This window comes from Nicotiana sylvestris, chromosome 4 (genome assembly GCF_000393655.2).
Source record: "Nicotiana sylvestris chromosome 4, ASM39365v2, whole genome shotgun sequence".
Lineage (NCBI taxonomy): Eukaryota > Viridiplantae > Streptophyta > Magnoliopsida > Solanales > Solanaceae > Nicotiana > Nicotiana sylvestris.
Genome location: NC_091060.1, coordinates 17,740,779 through 17,763,513, shown reverse-complemented (window position 1 = coordinate 17,763,513; position 22,735 = coordinate 17,740,779).

Here is a 22,735-nt window from a genome sequence, read left to right as displayed (position 1 = left end):
CAGTAGGTGCCCCAAGGCGTGGTGAAGGCAGTTTTCTCGGCATCCTCTTCATCCATCAATACCTGATGATACCCAGCGTAACAATCTACGAAAGACTGTATCTCGTGCTTGGCGCAATTATCAACGAGGATGTGGATGTTGGGCAGCGGGAAATTATCTTTAGGACTTGCTCTGTTCAGATCTCGGTAATCTACACATACTCGAGTTTTCCCGTCCTTTTTCGGTACTGGAACCACATTCGCCAACCATGTTGTATATTGGACTACCCGGATCACTCCTGTTTTCAGTTGCTTGGTGATCTCCTCTTTAATTTTGTCACTGACCTCGGTTTTGAACTTTCGTTGCTTTTGTTGAACCGGAGGACAATCAGGATGAATCGGCAATTTGTGAACCACTAGATCGACACCTAGTCCCGGCATGTCATCATATGACCAAGCAAACACGTCTTTAAATTCAAGAAGAAGTTGAATTATCGCCTCTCGCGTTTTCTTGTCCGTGTGAATGCTTATCTTGGTCTCCCGGATTTCTTCCGGGGTTCCTAAATTTACCGGTTCAGTGTCATTCAGATTCGGCTTAGGTTTATTCTCGAAATATTCCAACTCTCGGTTTATCTCCCTAAAAGCCTCTTCCGCATCATATTCTGGTTCTGGATTCATTAATTCGCAGTTAAATAGCTCATTGTGACCTGGGCGTGAAGTCCGCAAGCATGTCATATTTAAAGCCGCATTATTAGGACTGAAAAGGAAGATAAGAGGAAAAGTAATAAAATCAGGACGAAAGAAAGAATAGGAAGTGCTCGTGCCTTCGCCTGGTTGAACCATGTGGACCTCGTAGAGCATTTCCCTCATTGCCCCACATATTTCCTCGATTTCCTCAACTGTGAAGACCTCATCTTCTTCTTCTTCAGTGTACCCTGGCCTGACAAAAGTCGCATGTAAATCCGGCAGTGGTTGAGGCAACTTCCAGCCCTCATTTCTCCTTTTCTTTGCCCATTTTTCGTCTGCTGGAGTAGGTTTGAAACCTAGTCCAAAAGGTTTCTTGATGACTGGTAAAGTAATGGGTTCCGTCGTTCCCTGAAGATTTCGTCCAAGCCCCTTCCCTGGCCTAAATCCGTGTCGGATCATCTCTTTGGCCACCATAACCGAAGCGTTAGACAAGAAAGGCTGGGGGCAAGGTACTCCCTCTTCGTGCTGCTCTGCCAATACCACCTCGAAAGCTTGATAGACCGTATGCTCACTCCCTTCTCTTGGTTCAAGATACGGGATAGATGGGTCCCGATAAATGGCATGTTCATCTTCTCCATGGACCACGATCTCTTGGTCTTCATACTCGAACTTCACCATCTGGTGAAGAGTAGAAGGCACGGCTCCTGCCGCATGGATCCAAGGCCTGCCAAGGAGGAAATTGTAAGATGTGTCCATGTCGATCACTTGGAAAGTGACTCGAGATTCGACTGGTCCTATGACCAGCAACAGGTCTATTTCTCCCATGGTGTCTCTCTTGATACCATCGAAAGCTCTCACGCAGACGTTGTTGGGTCGGATTCTTCCGGTCTCAATTTCCATTCTTTGCAGCGTGGAGAGCGGGCAGATGTCGACACCTGATCCCCCATCCAGCATCACCCGCTTGACATAGTAGTCCTCACATTTGACTGTCAAATGCAATGCCTTGTTGTGTGCTGCTCCTTCCGGGGGTAGATCGTTCTTGCTGAAGGAGATTTGGTTGACGGCGAAGAATCTTTCTGTCATCCGCTCTAGTTGCTCCACCGAGGTTTCGACCGGTACGTATGCTTCATTCAGGGTTTTCAGCAGGATCTTTTGATGCTCGGTTGACCTCATTAATAGTGACAGCATGGACACTTGCTCAGGGTGCTTGCGCAGCTGGTCTATCACTTCGTAATCCGGCATCTTCATCTGTTTGAAGAACACTTCCGCTTCTTCAACACTCACAGGCTCCTTTGGAGGGAAGCGCCTTTGTGTGGCGTTGTTCAGTTCTTGGGTATTTGAGTACCCTCCAACGAAAGTATTTTCTGGAAGTTCTTCCATGACCTCCTTACCTTTATACGTTACCAAAGTCTTTTGATAATTCCACGGCACTGTGGACGGGTTGGTCATTGGCTTTTGTGGCACGCGTCCGATAACCACTGGCTCATTCAGCCGAGGTGGTTGAATCGTCCCCCGGACCACATAGGCCCCTTTTGGCACATACATAGGTTTTGTCTTTTTGATCCCGAAGTTCTGCGTCTTCTTGGCTTGACCTCGTGGTATGTAAAGAACTCCACCCTTTGCTGGTACTACTTTCTTCTCCACCTTCTTTTCGGGCTTGCTTTCTGCAGCCTTGGCCTCCTCCCCCCTTTCTGATTTCTGGTCTGTTTCAGGCCTCCTCGCTGTGTCGACAATGGCAATTATGGCTTTCAAGGCAGGGTCGAACTCTTTGTCTTCACAAATCATGCCGATCAGCGGCCCATTATTGTGAGCGGGCAATGGATTGTTAGTTACATTTGGGATCTCTTCGTCCCTTAGCACTATCTTCCCCTGCTCTATCAAGTTTTCGACCACTCTTTTCAATGACCAGCAGTCGTTTGTATCATGTCCTTCGGCCCCTGAATGATAGGCGCATCTGACTCCGGCTTTGTAAGAAGGAGATGTCGGGTTTTGCCTCGTTTGGGGAATTGGTTGCAAGAAACCCAACTGGACTAGCTTAGGGAACAATGTGGAGTATTGTTCACCGATGGGCGTAAAAGTCCGCCGTCGAGGTGGCTCCTGGGGGCGGTAGTTATTCTGCGGGGGTTGTGGGTTATAGTGGTTGCGGTAAGGAAGCTGATTTCTGGGAGGTGGAACTGGGCCTCGGTTGGCTTGTTGTGGTGAATGGTTATAAGGCTGGGCATTCATGACCATATAAGGTTGATGAGCATATGCCACATTTGAGTGGGGGTAGTAGTGTTGTGGGGCCCTTTCCGAAAAATGGGGCCTGGGATGACGATACTCCCTTGCTTCAGAGGCTGCCATAGCCGTTTCTTCCTTCTTCTTCCCCCTTGTCGTCCCTCCAGACCCGCTTTGGACGGCCTGGGAGGTTGCCCTTATGGCTGCTTGACTCAATATCCGACCCGTTTTCAGCCCATTCTCTACCATCTCTCCTATCTTGATTGCTTCCGCGAATGGCTTACCCATGGCTGACATCATGTTTTGGAAATAGTCAGACTCTTGAGCCTGGAGAAAGGTAGTGACCATTTCCACTTCATCCATGGGAGGCTTCACTCTCGACGCCTGTTCACGCCACTTAATAGCATACTCTCTAAAGCTTTCCGAAGGCTTCTTCTTCAGATTCGACAGAGAGTTTCGGTCTGGCGCAATGTCGATGTTATACTGGAATTGCTTTACAAAATCTCTGGCGAGATCATCCCATATATGCCATCGGGACATTTCCTGATCCATATACCATTCCGAAGCTATCCCTACTAAGCTTTCCCCAAAATACGCCATTAGCAGTTCTTCCTTTCCGCCGGCTCCCCGCAATTGGTTGCAGTATTTCTTAAGATGTGCAATGGGGTCACCGTGCCCATCGTATTTCTCGAACTTGGGGGTCTTGAAACCCGTCGGCAGGTGCACGTGAGGGAACATGCACAGGTCGGTGTAAGAGACGCTCTTTTGCCCGCTCAAACCTTGCATATTCTTCAAACTTTGTTCAAGGCTTCTCATTCTCTTAGCAATCTCATTTTGTTCTGCAATCCTGGGGTTCTGATCCTGTCCCGGTGCGAGTTCGCACTGAGGCGGTAGAGGATTATTGTTGGTAGCGAACCTGGTTGGTTCCATTGAGAACGATGGTGCTTGGAATGTAAAAGAGGATGAGTCAAAGCTTGGCTTGTATGTGGCAGGCTGTGCCGTAGCTGGGCAAGGCGATGCAGTAAAGATATTCATGCTTGCATCGGTGGCCGACATTCGGGGATGAGGCTCAGAAGGTGATCCGGCGGAGAAAACGGAGTTGGCTGGGTACCCGAATGGGGTAGCAGGGTAATTTATGGGGACATTAGAAGTCCCACCTGACCTGGAGAATAATTCAGGGAATCCGGGGACGACACTTGGCGGCTCTTTCCCATTGTTCCAATCATCCAGCATTTCCAACATGCGGAGCCGTAGGATTCTATTTTCTTCTGCAGTTGCGGATTCAGGCGTGAGGACGGCTGAGATTGAGCTCTCCTCAGAGACGGGGACTGTTTGCAATGGAATTTCCGAAGACATTTCCACACTTCCTTTTGACCTGGTGAAGTAGGTGTGAGTACTGTTTCTGGTCCTAACAATAGGTAGTTGAACACCTCTCCTTGACCTCGTGAAGTATGAGTGCGAGGCCAGACTTTCACCAAACCAACCGTCTTTTCAAAAACCCTGGAAACATGCTCAATGACAAGCGCACGGTTAATTTGCAGCAAATAACAGATAGTTAATCTCACGTTGGGCATGATGCACCTATACAGTTAAGTGGATTACTATATGTCTGCTACGAGAGCACGCGTCATTCCGGTATTTTCCTCTTATTTCCCCTTTTTTTTTTTTTCTTTTATTTTATTTTCATTTATTTTTCTTTTATATTTTTTTGTAGCAAAATAAAATGCGATCGGATCCGATGAGGATTGCCTACGTATCACGATACTCACGTGAATCAGATCATTACGTAGTTCGAAAACACGAATGAGCGTGAAAGAAGCAAACTCTTTATTATTGAAGCAGTCTATTACAAACTACATTTTGCAAAAGAAAAAGCAAACTTTGGAAATAAACCTAGACTCAAAAATAGACTAAAAATCACCCTGATGAAAAAACAGGCAGAAGATGCTAAGATACAGATTTGACCTATGAATGCATTATGGTTTTAAAAATTGGTTTCCGCGGGGCGTCGTTCGGCCTCGCCGCGGTCCTAGGCGTGAGATCCCTCTCAAGTTGCTCTAGCTCGTGCATAGTCTGCTTGACATAACCCATTACTGCCGAGAGGACGGTAGCGCTGGACATGTTCTCACATCGTAGGCATCGTCTGGTGATGGCATGGGCAATGGCCTTGATCCTATCTCTGGTTTGCTTCTTCTCTACGAGCAGGCGTTTTGTCTGATCGCTGCATATCTTGAAAACTTGAGCATCTTGTACATGCTGATGCTTCAGTCGTCGTACTTCCAACTTCATCTGGGCTATTGAGTCATACCAGTATCTGCTCTCAATTTGGAAATCCTTGGCCTGATTAGCTGTTTTGATCTCAAGTGCAGCCATCTCTCTCTTTATCTTAGCAACAGTCTTCTCATGGTCGCTTTCCAATCGATTCAGGTACCTGCGATGCTTATCCGTTCTTGTATCCCACTGTGCTTTGAGCTCTGCTATGATGTTTTCAGATTTCTCCAAACCATCTCGCCATTCCCTGATTTCACCTTTTAGCCCTTTTATCAGCTGCTCGTCCGATCGACGCCTTGGTTGTCTATCTGCATCCAACCTTATCTGTTTGATCTGGGCTCTGAGCATTTCATTTTCTTGAATCAACCTGTTCCGTTCTCCCAGATCGGTAGCAACTTGCACGTTGTGTTCATATTTCAATTTTTCCACTTGTTGCTTTAACCCGCTGATTTCGGTGCAATAGCCTCTTTCTTTTGCTAACCAATCCCACTGCTTTTGTGATGATTCGGTAAAATTCCGGATGTGGGGTCTCTTAGCTGGCCTTTCATGCTCGAGTTCCCTTCTGTACCATGCAAGGTAACCTGGCGCCGTTTCTCCTTTGGCTTGATCCCGCACGCAAGTATCTGATTTCAAATATTGACCCTCATTCCAGATTTGGCGAATCTTTGCTTCTGGGAACTGTCCGTTAGGACTTATCTCGATTGCTTGAGTGCTTAGATCTTCCTCATGAGGTACTGTCTGGCATTTTCCGAACTGTCTTAAAACTCGGCCGGGTGCGTAAGGTTGAATGCTCTTAAGCCCCATCAGCAAGAAATGAGTTTTAGTCGCTGACATATATAAGACCTCATCAACGGGCAACCATCCCAACTTCCATTGTATTTGGCTGGCAGTAAGAGCTTGAAAGAACGAGGTCCAAGCCAGGACTCCTTCGGGCAAACTGATCTCTTTGGCTCTTGCGTAAGATTCTTCTATGCGGGTCTTATCCGGGGAACCACGGCTCAAAATCTCGGAATGATGGCAAAGGTGCTCGGTCATCCATATCTGCAGGAGCAAGTTACAACCTTCGAAGAAATTTCCCCCAGCTTTACAAGCTGTGAGAGCTCGAAAGATGTCGGATACCACCATAGGCGCGAGAGTACTGTCACTTTGCGTGAGTAAAGTGCTGACGACCCCCGATATCTTCAAATCAATGTTTCCATCTTTCCTGGGAAATACCAGAAGTCCCAGAAACGTTATCATGAACGCCACCCGTCTGTGCTCGTCCCACTTCTGACGAACTCCTTTGCTGCACAGTTTGTTGATTGGATTATTGAATCCCCCCTCGTGACCGTATCTATCATATATGAAGCATGGAGTACAGAATCCGGCTGCTAGATCCGGGTTGTGGACTGTTCTAGGTATTTTCAATGAATCCAGGAACCGATGTACTGTGACGACTCTTGGGGCGACCAAGTATTTTTCCCTCAGCGGAAGTTCAGTATTCCCGATGTATCCGGCCATTTCTTCCAAAGTTGGGGTGAGCTCAAAATCAGAGAAATGGAAAACATTGTGCGCCGGGTCCCAATAGGTAGCCAAAGCTCTTATGATATCTCCCCGAGGCTGGACTTCCAACAGACCCACAAGACCTTTCAAATATTTCTTAACCTCATTTTGTCCTTCAACACCTAGATCTTTCCACCATAGCCGTAACTTGACAGGGATTTTGGTCATTATTGAAAAATGTTCATTTTGCACCGTGCTCATCCTGCACATTTATTAAGGTGATTTTAACAAAATTGACTGACTCAAAAAATATATATATATATATTTTTTTTAGAGAGGATAAAGCTTTGCCCACGGCCTTTAAACACTTCAGAGACAAAGATTTTAAGGCTGTGCGGGTTTTTTTTTTTAAAAAAAAATGCTAAACAAGACCCAAAGGTGGCTGTTTATGCAAAGTCAGCCTTCCGGCGTCCCTTTCGGGAACATTTGGCTATTTATGATAAAACAATGTCACCTGACTTATTTATGACTCTATTAAAAATTTAACACATATTTTATTTATTTATTTACTGATTTTTGGCTATTTAGAAAAAAATGGGGTTGAACCCGACGAGGGTTGCCTACGTATCTCACATCCGGTGAGAATCAAACCGGCGTAGTTCGGGCATACCGTGAATAGAGAAAATTAAATAAACCTAAAAATCAGAAATAAGTATTTTTTATTATTTTTGAAGAAAGATAAAGACTAAAGAAAAAATAATTTTTGCAATATTTGGACTATCAGTCTGAATTTATAAAAAGGGTATTACAAAAGAAAAAAAAAAAAATTTTTGAATTATGAGTTTTCCATTTTTTTTTACTTTTAAAATAAATACCATTTCTTTTTTTTGATTTTGAAAGTGAAAGAATTTTTTTTTTTATATATACCCCTTTTTTTTATAATTCAAACTAAGAAGACAAATTTTGTTTTTATTCTTTTTTCTTTTTTCTTTAGAACAATTCCGGTGAGGTTTTGACAATACTTGAACATTGGTTTTATTTTTCCAAAATAAGTAATTATCTCCCCACGTTGCTATTTTCCTCTTTTTTTAGAAACCGGTCAGCATGCGGAACCGAAGCAAATAAATGCACAAAACAAATAGGATGCAGCAGGGTGGTCTTTTCAATTCAGGTTGCCTGTCCTAGACGGACCCAACCCCTGTGTTGAGCCCCCTAAGTCAAATGCAACATGATGCAAATAAACGTTCCTACTAGGGATCCGGCATGAAGTTTCGTTATACTAGGTTTAAACCTTGGTATTTGTTCTAGACTGTGTACCCGAGCGGACCAACTCGAGTCGAGGAGGGGCTACGTACCGGGGACCCGCGAGATCGTCCGGCTTTGTAACTTGTCCGTCCTCTTTCTTATTTTAGGTATTGACATTAACAGAATAGGGAGTCTCGACCAGCGAGCTTCTCCCCGGAGGTAAGAAGAGAAGGGTTTCGGCACAGTTTATATACAGTTCAGATAATATCAAAGCGGTAAAAGACAGCATTTAGCACATTATGCAAAAACATGTAATAAAGATCAGATAATAAAGCCAAATATAACAATTATTCTAAGCTCGAATTCTTGAACCCTGAACCAGTGGTTCTGGGTCCATTAGTCCCCAGCAGATTTAACTTTTTGTCACACCTCCTTTTGCGCGCCCGCCCCGAAGGGTTAAATGCGCGAGGGAGTTTTTCCAATTTAAGTGACAATATTCGAAATGGGATTATTTATTTAATTCAGAGTCGCCACTTGGGAAAGGTTTGGCTTTTGGTGTCCCAAGTCACCGGTTTATCTTGAATCCCAAATCGAGGAAATTTTCGACTTTTCCAAATGAAGTCTGCGAACCAGAAATTCTAAGTAAGGAATTCTGTTGACCCGAGGGAAGGTGTTAGGCACCCTCGAATCCCGTGGTTCTAGCACGGTCGCTTAAATTGTTATAATGGCTAAATATCTGATTTAACTACATGTTGTGACTTACGTGCTTTTATTAAGTTTAAACCGCTTTTATTATTATCATTTATTTTTATGGAATTGCAACGTCGTGGAAATGCATCTCGAACCACGTCACAATCAATGCACCCGTGATCGTCGACACATTCGGACTTCGTTGAGATTCGGATTTGGGTCACATCAATGTGCACCCGAATTTAAGAATATGATTTAATTAAGCCGCGCCTTCAGAGTCTAACGCGTTATTATCTTTGCAGAAGGCCATGAAATTTATTAAATGACCTGTCTTGAATTCTAAATAATTATCATGGTTATTTATTGAGGGCCCCGCAATTTGCATTTTTTATTTGACGAGACTCATCTCTATTTTAGAAAAAGGATATCCTAAAGTGGCTACATTTCTAACTATGTTCAATCAAAAATAGAAGAAAGAAGATACATATCAATTCAAGTATATGCTTTGGGCCTAAATCTTATCAATTTCTGATTAGTTATTTGTGAAGTAAAAGACGTCCTACTTTATGAGAAATGTCCTACTTTGATAAAGAATTTACGTGACAAATGCTAGGCTCCTATCCAAAACATCTCTTGACTTGAATTCAAACTAGACTCATTTAGGCTAGGTTAAGGGAATTAACCCACTGAGCATTATTATCATTGGGGGTTCGAACGCGCTCCTATATGCTGCCTAGCGGGTTTTGACGAAAGGAACTAAAATAAAATGGAATATCGTTGTGTAAGGTGGAGTATCCTATCATTATAGCTAAAACAAGAATCTGATCAGTCACTGTGTCAAATATTTGTACATCCTACGTACCACACCATTACTTAAACCATATCAACAAACAACTACAAACTAAGATACAAGAGGCTAAAACTCAGCTTAAGCATTAACTAACTGGCATTTTACTATTGAATTATACACTGATCAATTCATACGAAAAGGGCAATAGACCACGAGCATTACAGACAGACATTTAAACTTCTCGGAATTCCCTTCATTTCATGCTTTCGAACGGTTACAGTTTACACCCACACAGGATTTGAAATGTGTACCTGGAATGCTGAAATGCCAAGAGGAAGAAGAGAATGACAGAGGAAGGTCAGCAGCAGCAGGAATCAAATAGCAGCAGCAAACAAGCAGGTAACCAAATAGAAACAGAACCCCAGTACGAGATGCAGTTATAGCCAATGGGCAAAAGTGACAGCAACAAGCAGGGAAGTGGGCTCAGGATTCAAACAGGTCCAATTCCAAAAGAAGGCAAACCAATAAGAAACAGAACAAGCAGAAACCTAGCTGATACTTGGGGGAAATCAGCACTTATATGAAACAGGTTAAGCAAACTGGGAATCGAACAATTAGCAAGAAGAAGAAGACAGTTTCTGCTTTTTTGTCTATCCACTCTCTATCTTCTTTCTTAAATATTCCTCACAGTGTTTGTATTTTTATTTTTTTTCTTTTTTTTTTTCTCCAGGGTTCTCTCACCTCTAATTCTGTATCTTTTCCTTAGGTGTCTCTCAATGTTTCTGTATGCTTTTCTGTGTATCATTATCAACTCTCTCTTTCAAAACTCCTAACAGTGTCTGTATATTTTTTTACAGCCCTCAAGGTCCAGTCTCTATATTTTTTCCTCCCCCTTTCTTTTATCAGATGTCCTCCCTTTATAAGCCCCAACCTCAAACCTTTTACAGCCTGTTAGATTAATCAGACACCCCTCCCATGTGCTGCCCCTTTTCAGTTTCCACTCATCTATTTTAAGTATTAACCCCCATCAACATTCCCTGGCAGGCTCATTTTTTAAAAGGTTTAATACTTCTTAAACTAAAACAAAGCATGGGCAGCAGAATATATCTGACAGCATATGCTGTCAAACCATTTTTAACTCAAAATCCCTTTTATGCAGGAAACAGGCTGTGCACAAAGCACATGAGGTGCACCAATGCACATGCTGTGCATGAGTGCACATGCCCTCCAATTCAAAGTTTAAACCAAACATCCCTTTTACATTACTGATCTAAATCAACAGCTATAAGTAAGCAAAACTGGTTCTTAATTGATTCAGGCAAATGTTCAACAGAAGCAAGTCAATTTGTTATTGTTCGGACAGTTGAAACTAATTGACGACATATGTCGACTCGACTATATTAATCATAACACATACAACTGTAACCAAAAATCAAACATTCAACAGTATCGACATATGATTTGAATTGTACTGGATAAACAAAATGGTGCTCGGGAAGCCATTTGATCAGTTCAATGTAGAGAATCAGCTAATTGCACACCACTTAACATACACATTATCAGGGCAAATAGAAAGACTCATTCAAACAAACAGAAGTTCAGGCAAAGTGGACAAACAGAAGTTGGTAAAATTAAAACAAATATGAACAAACTTTTAAAGACAAATCACACGGACTAAAAAAATAAGGAAAAGAAAACAAGACTCACCTCAAATCTTTGAAAAATCAAAACCTTGACTCGGATTTGGACAGACCTTTCTTAAGGCTGAATGGATTTTAATCGAAGTGTTTCTCAGATGAGAAACACTTTGATTAAAGTCCATTAGACCTTAACCTCTTCGGTTGAACCGGTATAAACCAGTGACGAAGAAATACAAAAATTTCCAAAATTCAGATCCGGGATTCAGGCTTCCCTGGTCAGATTCGGACCAAACCAAGTATGGTTTGGTCACGAGGGGGGTCTGGGGAGTGTCTGGTGTGAAGCTGGGGTTGGTTGGTGTAAACCGAGTTTTGACTCGAATCTTCAAATGAAGATTCGAGGACCTAGGGGATGATTCGAACTACATGGTTAACAGATCCATGTTCAGGATGGCAAGGGGGTTCTAGGGTGTTAAGGGGAAGGTCACCGGCGTTCATGCCGCCGGTTTTCATGGTGGGGGATACGGGGGCGGCTCTAGGGTTTGATGAGGATGAGGTTGAAGACGGAGGCTGGGGTATCGGATGGGGGGGCAGGGTAGGATCAAAGGGTTTATATATGGAATAGGTGAGTTGATCTCAGCCGTTGGATCAACTGAGATCAATGGCTTGGATCTAAGGGCTTAGGGGAAACGGTGTCGTTTCAACTAATGGGGGTTTGGGTTGGTCCGGGTGGAATGGGTCGGGTTTTGTTCGTGGGTTGTGGGGAATTGATCTTGGCCGTTGATCACTCTGAGATCAACGGCCCAGATCGGACTGCAGTAAAACGGTGTCGTTTGGAATGCCCCCTGAGGCCAACTGGTCTGGACCGGGTTTAACATGGGGTTTGGGCTGAGTTTGTTTGGGCTTGTTTGTTTTGAAATCGGACTGGCCCAAGTCCGAACTCCTTCTTTCTTTCTTTTTTTTTTCTTTTTTTTTTCTTTTTAATTCCTTAAAATAATTTGCCGAATAATACCATGTAAACATTGGACAACAATTATCACACAATTAATTATACTAAACACTTAATGACAAAATACAATGAAGGACGCACATATTTTATTTTTATTTTAATAAACAGACTACGGTTCACACGACATATACACATATATATTTATATATTTTGAATAAAACAAACATGGGCAAAATCACAAATAACCAGCAAAAATGCCACGTAAAAATCCAGCAAATGTACAGCAAGACCAATTGCTATTATTTTTTTTCTTTTGGAGTGATTGTCGCGTAAAAGCAAAAATCAGGTGCTCACACCAGCTGATCAGGTGGTAGTGCATATATAATGTCGTAACCTTTTCCTATTCCATATACATATATTTACATATATATGCGTATATAACGCCATCTAGTCATGGGTCAATGCACATGAATGCAATGCATGAAAAGTATGTCAATAGAATCATTCGGAAGGTCATAAGACCACTTTGCCTCTTGAGCAATATCATAAAGTAACATCTTTTCAACTTTCGTATTTTTCTGAGACCCATGAACAGATAATAAAATATTATGACACATGAGAATTAAAGAACATAGATATTTCTATTACTTCTATGAGTAGAGTCACTTATGAAATTTGTGCATTTGCACGTTTCTTTCATATCATATGAATCATGCCAAAAGAAAAAAGCTTTAACATACCTGGAGTGGTGGAAAAATCGTATAATACTCCATTGGAAAACCTTCGTTGATTGAGCAAAATTTGCCCGAGCTTCTTAGAAATTCGCGGACTAAATTTCTTTTGATTCCTTGAAGTTTTTGGAACGAACTACGTAAAGGTTTGGAAGGAATACGGTTCTGCTTCTAATATCTTTGAACTAAGGAATGAATTTAACTAAAACTTGGTTTGGTTTTGAAATGAAGAAACGATTTTGGTTTTTGAAATGAGAGGAAACGTTTCTGTTTCTTTTTAGTCTTGAAAGACTAATTTTGTTTTGGAGTTACTTTTTGATTCAAATGGATTTTTTGGCAGATAACTTAATCCTCCAATCTTGTTTATGCCTAGGTGGCATACTAAGTGAATACCTAGTCACTCCTTATCTTGGTGGCTTCTTGCCACGTGTGTTTGGGGATAATTATTTAGTTTTTATCCACTTATTAGTTAATCGGGTAATGTCCCGTTACCCGATAATAAATCAATTACCTGAAAAATTGAGAATTATTCTCACTTACTTAAAATATTACTCACTTTTCACATACATTATACACCTTTCTAGCATGGGCATGTAGTACCTTGCATGTCACTAGTCCATAAATATCGGGTATTTTAGCTCGGACCGTATTTTACCCCAATATGCCAAACTTGGGCAAAAAATTCATTTTCTTTGACTTGCTTCCCCTTTCACCTTTACAAATTTATTCCTCACTTGTGAAATAGCATAATCCTTATAATCTCCAAATAATCTTTTACTTGGACTGATGTCAATTACCTTACGACAAATCCAACATACAATACTACAGGATGCAACATCGTCGTAACTTAATACTGCAAAGCATAACGTCACCATAATGTAATACTGTTGGGTGCAACACTATCGTAACTTAATACTGCGAAATGTGACATCTCACTTTCGGGCTCTCATTAATTTATTTATGGCGTATTTTCATGTACGAAAATATGGGGTGTAACACTGATTGTCATATTTGGGCTTCATGCCAACTATTTGAACCCTCTGGGGAGTTTTATCACTATTTCCTCATTGTTTTGACTTACTACTTGAACTCTGTCGTACCGTTTTCCACTGTTTTTACATCTCAGCCACTTTTACTCGGTTTGAAACTAAAATGATATATTAGATGATGTTTTGTGCTATGAACTATTGTTTTACTAATGCTCGAGGGGCTTATATGATTTCTGGACTGAGTACGGCCAAGGGCGAAACGTGAGGATACTATGGGATCGGGTTGCGCGCCGCAGCAGTGTTATACTGATAGTGATACGAGGTCGAGGGCCTAGGTTTTGATGCCACGATATGGCTTGATATTGTGCTTGGGCCGTAAGGGGCCCCTCCCGGAGTCTGCACACCCCTAGTGAGCACCGTCGATGAAATATATGGATCGGGTTGCACGCCGCAGCGATATATAGATCGGGATGCACGCCGCAGCGGGTACTATAGGGTACCGTTTTATGTGTTGATTTCCTTATATGTCTGTCACTTAACTGCTTATTTGTTGTAGCATTACCATATTTCGTTTCCATTGGTTTACTGCTTTCATATTAATTGTTTAAACAGCCGCATTATAGATTACTCTGTGTTTTCCGTGATTTCTTATTCTCAGTCATTATTTATGTTTATTACTCAATGGGTCGGAGTACTCACATTACTCTGTTCACCTTGTGTGCAGATGCAGGTATTTATACACCCAATAGTGGGTTTTGGTTGGTCAGAGGCAGAGTTATCGGAGTTTAGCAAGGTGGCTGTCGGCGTTCGCGGCACCATTTTTCTCCCTTTTGCTCATTATTCCTGTTTTGTATAATTTAGACCTTGTAGTTGTATTTACACCCTAATAGATGCTCGTAACTTGTGACACCCCGGTTTGGGCTGTGTTTGGGTTGTATTCCGCATTTAATAAAGAAAACTTTTGTTTAGACTGTGGTTATTTAATTATGCTAAAATTGTTTATTCTTATTAACTATTCTGAAAAGGCAAAATGGGTTGGTTGGCTGGCCTTGTCTTCACGAGAGGCGCCATCACAACCGGATCGGGGTTCGGGTCGTGACAAGTCTAGTACAAGTTTAACAGCTTAATACATCATTAGTTTAGGAAATACGGATAAAACGAAAGGATAGAAGGGAGAGATCCGGGTTGCGGACGCCGTGAAGCTACCTCGATGCTCCCGAATATAAACTGATCGACTGAAAACCCTCACTCAACCTCTGGAACACCTGAATCTTTATGGGCTATGAAGTAGTATTATCATCTGAATTTTTCGCATATTTAACTCGTTGTCTTAAACTCTTATTAGGGTAATTTAGCAATTTAACTGTGTTAGCTGATAATAATTTTAATAAGAAAACGGATTGGGGTTGTTAGTTGGTCAGGCTTTCCTAGCAATGTGTTGGGCGCCATCACGACCGGGGTTGGGGTCATGACAGGCCAACAATATAAATAATATGAAGTTCCAATTTTAAATCATAATGTATGTATCTTACAATAAGCTCAAAACAAGAAATTTAATTGGAAACTCCTTCCATCATATTTGAGAATTCAAGGCACTTTCTTCATTTAACAACGGGTGGCCTTTCAAGCAGCAAATTATACAAACTATAAAGAGTTCTAGTTCTATTATAACACACAAATACTATCGAGGACTTTCAACCCGATCCAACATAAATATAAATTATACACTGTCGAGGGTAGAAAGGCGTGAACCATAGATGCATCTATTCACCCCGCTCATGAATCATACAAGCGACGCGGTCAAAACATAACCCCGCTCGCGGATCATATGTGTGATGCGGTCAAACATAATTTTATCATTTAAATCATAACCCTTTCTTGATTCTTTAAAAAATGAAGACAACTCAACTCGAAGCCTTTAAATCCTTAAAAATCCTCAACTTAATTTCTTTGGTTACAATTAGCACATATAATCAAATAATGGTATCCACAAAGCATGGTATGAACCTAAAACTATGCGGACATAACACGAATAGTAGCTACGTACGGACTCCAATCACTTCGTGCGTATGTAGCCCCCACAAATAATCACATATCAATTAAATTCACCTATAGGGAAAATTTTCCTCTTACAAGGTTAGAAAAGAGACTTACCTTGCTTCAAAGCTTACTTCTAAACTCAAGAATGCGTTCAAACCCTCAAATCGGAGCCGAGCAATCCAAACCATAAAAACCAATCATTATAGGTTCAAAAGTTCATATTCTAACTATTAAAGTAATTACCCACCCCAAAGGCAAGATTCCTAAAATTCACTCCCGGGCCCACGTGCCCGAACTCCGAAAAAGATTTCGAAGGAAGTTGTTACCCATAACCTAAGGAACCTGAATATATGATTATCACTAAGTTTCATGGCCAATTTCGTGGTAAAAATCTCATTCTTATCAAACCCTAGGTTTTTCATCTAACCCATGATTTCTACCAATTTTCATGTTGGAATCTACCCGAAATTTATGTATTTAACTCACAATAGGTAGAAAATACTTACCTCCAAAATCTAGATGGAAATCCCTCTCAAAAAGCTCCAATAATCGCCCAAGAGTGACGAGAGAAAATGAGTAAAAATGGCTTAACTCCCGTATTAAATGAACCTCACTGCCCCAGCGATTTTTGCACCTGTGGTGCGTGGGCTACACCTGCGGTTCTGCTTCTACGGACCGGGTGTCTGCTTCTGCGGTATTGGCTGGTCCGATTGGGATCGCTTCTGCGGACGGGCTCCCACTTCTCCAGTCCCGCTTCTGCGAAAAACGAGTCGTATCTGCAGAACCTGGGCTCCTCTCCTTGGGCCGCATCTGCGAGGCTTTGTCCGCTTTGCGGTCTAGCACCTGCAGCTAACCAACTGCAGGTGCGGTTATGATAGCAGCCGGAGCTTCAGCTCTTGCTCAAACGTTCAACTTAGTTCAGGCCTCGTCCGATTGATGCTCGGGGCCCTCGGGGCCTGCCCGAACATACCAACAAGTTTGGAATCATAAAACGGACTCACTCAAACTCTCGGAACGCCCGAAACAACATTAAAACTAAGAATCACACCCTAAAACCAATTGAATCAAACTTTTGAACTTCAAGTTCTTCAATTTACTCCCAATGCACCGAAACGTACTTATACTACTCGGACTGACACCAAATTTTGCGTGAAAGTCTTAAATGACATTACGGAACTATTTCTGATCTCAGAATTCAATTCGGACCTCGATATCACCAAAACCTTCTCCAAACTAAATTTAAAGAACTTCAAAGTTCTTCAAGAACAAACTTTCACTATTAGGCGCCAAAACTCTACCGGGTCATGCAAAACCCAATCCGGACATACGCCCAAGTCCGAAATCATCATACGAACCTATTGGAATTGTCAAATCCCGATTTTGATACCCAAACTCTTTAGAATCCCGAACTGACCATCCCCGCAAGTCATAAATCAGTAAAAGCGAGTGCATAAATTCTTATTTAGGGGAACAGGGTTCTAGAAAGCAAAATGATCGGTCGGGTCATTACAATTTTTTCCTCTCCGCTTGTGGACGTAGGTCACTTTGATCAAACCACATTAAATTTGTGTCTTATTTATATGCTTTAATTGTCGTTGTTATCAACTTACATTGTCTTTCTTATTGTTATTATAATATTATTTGGCTAAATTCTGCACTACCCGATTTTCGATCCTAACAAAGACATATAAAACAAGAAAGAATAATTATTTCAAAAGAAACAAGAGAGGGAGAAAAAATTTCAGGGGGAACCCATATGGAGAATTGAAGAAAGATGAAAAAATGAAGAACAAAGGTGAAAAAATGAGGAAGGGTGAAAAAAAATGAGGAAGAAAAGTGAATGCAAAGGAAATAATAAAAAAAATAGAAAATTAAAAAATTAAGGAGGTTTTACTATGTTAACTCGAATTAATATGCTTTAAATACTTAACACTAGTGTTATTCCGCGATTTGTTTTCCTACTTCATTAATAATGATGTTTTTTCTACATTTGCATTAGTAATGGATAAACCTACCGTCAACTTCACAAGTGAGTACTTGTATCCAAAAAAAATTGTGTAAATCAATATTTTTGGCAAATCACTAATCTTTGGCAAGTTGGGCAATTTGGGACACCACCTTGCACTACATCATGAAAGTATTAAGTTGATAAATAAATGGGAGAGAAAATTTGTAGGAAAAAAACTTTTATTAATTTATACTTAAAGAGAAAGGACAAAGAATAGGTGAAGCAAGAATAGAAGGGAAAAAAATGTATCAGAAATTAATAAAGTAAAAAGAATGAATTCACTTTCTTTTTTAATCCTTTTCGAAAAGATTGATCTCTTTCTAAATTTAGAAATAATGTAACTTTAAACTTTAAATTACCCTTAATGAAATAATCTATAGTCGTATAAATATTTATGATTTGTTTTAAATTACAAGTTTCAAAAGTCTTCTATGCTTTCTTAGAGAAAAGATTAGCAGGATTCTCATTTCAAATTGCGGGCAAAGAACAAGTTTTTTAGTTGTACTAAAGTTCTAGATATTAGAAAAAAATTAAATTCAAATTAAAACAATTTAATTCTAGATCAATTGTAGGGCTAGAATGCACAATTAGTATTTGATGCATTTAGTCGACCATGTGATAATTTAAGTTTCTTTTTAAATTTCCTTTTGTTTATTTTCTCATATAATATTGGTTTTATTAAGTTCACTTGTCAATTCTAGAATTTTCTTCTTTAATTAAGTCAGAAATTTCATGTAATGACGGCCGGTCGTTTTGAGAGTTAGAGCCATGATCCCCTATTAACTGCTTTTCTTGTATCTTTTTCTGCTATTGTGACTTGCCCAGAAGATTCATTTTGCGTTTTAAAGTGTTTTGGGACACTTATACCCTAAATGGAAGCTTAAGTCTTAGAATTTGGACCATAGTCAGAACAGTATGAAGACAGCTCTGGAATGGAATTCCATCAATTCCGTTAGATCCTTTGGGTAATTTTGGGCTTAAGGGCGTGTTTGGATTGTATTTTTGAAGTCCGTAACTCATTTAGACTTGAAATGGCGAAAGTCAAATTTTTGGAGTTTTGGGCCGGTAGTGGAATTTTTTATATTGGGATTGGAATCCGATTTCGAAAGTTAGAGTAGGTCCGTAGTATTGAATATGACTTGTATGCAAAATTTGGGGTCAATCGAATGTGGTTTGGTTGGTTTCGACCTCGATTGTCGAATTTGGAAGTTTCTAGTTCATTAAGTTTGGATTGGAGGGTGATTTGTATTTTATCATTGTTTGATATGATTTAAGCACCCGATTAAGTTCGTATGGTATTTTAGGATTGGTTGGTATATTTGGTTGAGGCCCCGTGGGCTTCGGGTGTGTTTCGAATGCTCAAGGGGTCATTTTTTGACTTAGAGAGATAGCAGATTTTGCTGGTTGTTGTTGCAAACGTTTGTTCTTCGCATTCGCGAAGAGGAGCTCGCGTTCGCAAAGAAGAGCTGGGTTAGGAAGAGAAATTTCTCTTCACGTTCGCGATTATGGGGACGCATTCGCGAAGGGGTGGCCATCAGTATATCGGGAACACGTGAATGGCATCGCGTTCGCTTAGAGGAAATGGAGCAACAGGGTCTCCTATGGATTATTCTACGCGTTCGTATGGTATTGGTCGCGTTTGCGAAGCTTTAGGAAACAGAGGGTACGCGTTTGCGAGAGGATCTTCGCATTCGTGAAGAGGTATTTTTGGATTAGTAAATGTCACAACCCTAAACTCGGACCCGGTCGTGATGGCGTCTCTCGTGAAGACGAGGCCAACCGACACTTCCCACTTGAATTTTTAACAGTTAAACCATAAGAAATAAGTCTAAATCATAATAAATAAAATCTCAAAGTAGCAGATAATAGCATAATTTGCGGAATACGACCCAACACAGCCCGATATTGGGGTGTCACTAGTCATGAGCATCTAAAAATCCGGAATACTCAGAAAAAGTCTATAGAGTTTAATACTAAAAAACTAAAACAAAGAGAAATAAGATAGGGAAGAAGCTCTGGGCTGCGAACGCCGGCAGCTACCTAGAGCATCTTCGGATCCGCCTGAGCTAGAAAGATCAACACTCGGGAGCGGGACCAGATACGCCTGAATCTTCACACAGGGTGCAAGGAGTAAAGTGAGTACTCCAACTCAGTGAGTAATAATCATAAATAAAGACTGAAATCATGAAATCACGTAAGGCACATTATAGTTTATAATGAATTAGTAAAACAGGTAAGAACAGTGGTTTAGTAAAGATATGAAAAATCGTATAAGTTCAGTTTAAACTACAAGAAATGCCTATTCAATGATTAAACAGGTAAATGACAGACAAATAACACAGATAAGCACATAAAGGATTGCCCCTCAGGCTACAATGTCAACAATACCAGCCCCTCGGGCTATCTCTCACATCACAATGGGCATCCACGCTCACTGGGGGTGTGCAGACTCCTGGAGGGGCCCCTTACGGCCCAAGTGTTATATCAAGTTATCTCGTGGCATAATCACTAGGCTCTCGGCCTCATATCAACAAGCCACCTCGTGGCGTACATATCTCAAGCCCTCTGCCTCATAATCATAACCAAATGTTTCCTCACGACATAGGCCATTGGCCTTACTCAGTCAAAATCCTCACAAGCCACTCAGGCAATAGTAAAACATGATTCTCAGCCCAAAATATCATTTAAAAGATCATTTAAGTGTTAAAATAGAGTAAGCATGGCTTAGTTATGAAAATAGTGGAATATAGCATGACTGAGTTCAAGTATAAAGTCAAAACAGTGAGAAAATATCAATAAAAATCCCCGAAGGGTTCAAATAGTTGGCACGAGGCCCAAATATGGCATTCAGCCCAAAACATGATGTACACAAATAGATTTCAGTCAAATACGCGGTAAAATAGTCATTCGGGATGGACTAAGTCACAATCCCCAACAGTGCACGACCCCACGCTCGTCATCAAGCGTGTGTGTCACCTCAATATAGCACAACGATGTGCAATCCGGGGTTTCATACCCTCAAAACATCATTTACAATCATTACTCACCTCAATCCGGTCAAATCTCTTGCCCGCGATGCATTTGCCCCTCAAATCGGCCTCCACTCTCATCGAATCTATCCAAAATCAGAATCACGACGTCAAAATATGCTAAGGGAATGAAGCCCAAGCGAAAATAATCAATATACAACACAAATTCCGAAATTACCAAAAGCCGACCCCCAGGTCCACATCTCGGATTCCGGTAAAAATCACATCAATGGATTCCTTATCACTCCCTGAGTTCATACATACCAAAAGCATCATAATCCAACCATAAATGACCCCTCAAATCCCAAATTTCTAGGTCTCCAATTTCAAGCCCTAGTTCTTCCATTTTAGGCTTAACTTCCATGATTAATTAGGTAGATTTCACATTAGAATCGAGTTTTAAATCCATGAATCTTAACTCCAAGATATTCCCCTTGAATCACTCTTCAAAAACTCCAAAAATGCTCAACAATGGAGGAAATAAACCCTAAAATCGCGGACAAGACGACTATTTAAACATTCTGCCCAGGCCTGAAATCCTTCTTCGCGAACGCGGTCAACGCCTCGCGTTCGCGAAGCACAAATCAACTTTGACCAAAAATTACTCTTCGTGATCGCAAACTTCCCATCGCGAATGCGATGCTTTCCTCAGACCACTCTTCGCAATCGCGTTACCCCTTTCTCCAATGCAATGAATAAAATACCTCAAGTCCAGCTGACCAAATTCCTCTACGCGAACGGGGTCCACTTCACGCGAACGCGATGACCAAACACCCAACCCTTCACGAACGCGGAGCCTTCCTCACGAACACGAAGGCTTAAATCCCAGCCTTCATCAACTGACCCTTCGCGAACGCGAGGACCCACTCGCGAACGCGAAGGTCATTTCTCTGCAACACTGATCTGCAATTTTCTGCAATTCCAAACATCATGAAATGGTCTGATTGACCACCCGAAACTCACCTGAGGCCCCCGTAACCTCAACCAAACATGCCAACGTATCTCATAACCTCATTCAAACTTGTTCCAACCTTCGGAATGCTCAAAACAATATCAAAACACCAAATTCGCATCGGATTCAAGCCTAAGAATTCCAAAATCTTGTAAATTACATTTGTGATCAAAAACCCAACCAAACCACATCCGAATGACCTGAAATTCTGCACATACATCCCAAATGACACAATAGAACTACTGCAACTCTTGGAATTCCATTCCAACCCCTATATCAAAATCTCACCCATCAACCGAAAATCGCCAAAATACCAACTTCGCCAATTCAAGCCTAAATCTACTCTGGACCTCCAAATACATTCCGATCATGCTCCTAAGTCCCAAATCACCTCCCGAAGCTATCTGAACCATCGGAACTCACATCCGATCGCTCTAACACATAAGTCAACATCCGGTTGACTTTTCCAACGTAAGCTTCCTCAAAAGAGACTAAGTGTCTCAAACCTTACCATATCCTTTCCGAACCCGAGCCAACCTACCCGATCACTCATAGAACCGATAGACAAAGCAATAAGAAGCATAAATATGGAAAATGGAGCGGTAACTCATGAGACAACTGGCTGGGTCTTCACATTCTCCCCAACTTAAACAAATGTTCGTCCTCGAACGAGTCAAGAAACATACCTGAAGCCTCAAACAGGTAGGATATCTGCTCTGCATCTCCCGCTCGTCCTCCCAAGTAGCCTCTTCCATAGGCCGACCTCTCCACTGCACTTTCACTGAAGCTATATCCTTTGATCTCAACTTTTGAACCTAACGCTCCAAAATAGCTGCTGGCTCCACATCATAAGTCAAATCACCATCCAACTGAACTGTGCTAAAATCCAGAACATGAGACAGATCCCCAATATACTAGCGGAGCATAGAAACATGAAATACCGGATGCACACTCGACAAGCTGGGTGGCAAAGCAAACTCATAAGCCACCTCCACAATCCTCTGAAGCACCTCAAAAGGTCCAATGAACCGAGGACTCAA